The sequence below is a fragment of the Sinocyclocheilus rhinocerous genome, unplaced genomic scaffold (assembly GCF_001515625.1).
Source record: "Sinocyclocheilus rhinocerous isolate Xijiao unplaced genomic scaffold, SAMN03320098_v1.1 scaffold3945, whole genome shotgun sequence".
NCBI classification, from domain to species: Eukaryota; Metazoa; Chordata; class Actinopteri; order Cypriniformes; family Cyprinidae; genus Sinocyclocheilus; species Sinocyclocheilus rhinocerous.
This window is the reverse complement of record NW_015641830.1, coordinates 12,356-13,070: the sequence shown is the minus strand read 5'-3', so window position 1 is coordinate 13,070 and position 715 is coordinate 12,356. Positions and strand designations below refer to the sequence as shown.

The window sequence follows — 715 nt, the reverse complement described above, 5'->3', positions numbered from 1 at the left end:
GAGTGCTCTCTCTCTCTCTCTCACTCACACACACACACACACACACACACACTAACACAACACAGCACACACACACACACACTCACACACAAACACACCGGAACCAGTCAGGATCACAGAAGTCAGAAATAGTGTTATTACCAAGTAAGTTTACACACACAAGGAATTTGACTTGACAACAGGAGCCTCCATTTATAGGAATAACACAGTAGAGATGAAATATAACACTAATATAAGATAAATATAATTAAATAATGCACCATATACAGAAATAGAAGTATAGAAAAACATTTTTAATTGTTTAAATGAATGTACAGGTATGTTATTTACAAGTGTGCAGTTTACAAATGTACAAGTTTCGGATTCTATAAATATGTATTCTATAAATATGTCAGTTATGTTGGACAATGTATAGTAATGAAAGTTTAATTGTTCAGGCTGAATATAGCCTGCGGGTAAAACTGTTCTTGTGCCTGGCTGTTCTGGTGGTCAGTGCTCTGTAGCGCCGACCAGAAGGCAACAGTTGGAAGAGAGAGTGGGCTGGGTGTGAGGGGTCCAAGCCCTTTTCCTCACTCTGCAGATGTAAAGATCTTGGAGGCTGGGCAGAGGGGCACCAATAATCCTCTCAGCAGTCCTGACTGTCCGCTGTGGTCTCTTGATGTCTGATTTTGTAGCTGAACCAAACCAGACAGTTATGGATGAACACAGGACAGAC

At 40.7% G+C, this 715-nt stretch overlaps 1 protein-coding gene across 1 annotated transcript in view; it reads left to right on the top strand.

The window, feature by feature from the left end:
- The window catches only part of LOC107755317 (acyl-CoA dehydrogenase family member 11), a 13,607-nt gene that overhangs the window by 2,437 nt on the left and 10,455 nt on the right, over nucleotides 1-715 (top strand). The window lies entirely within an intron of this gene.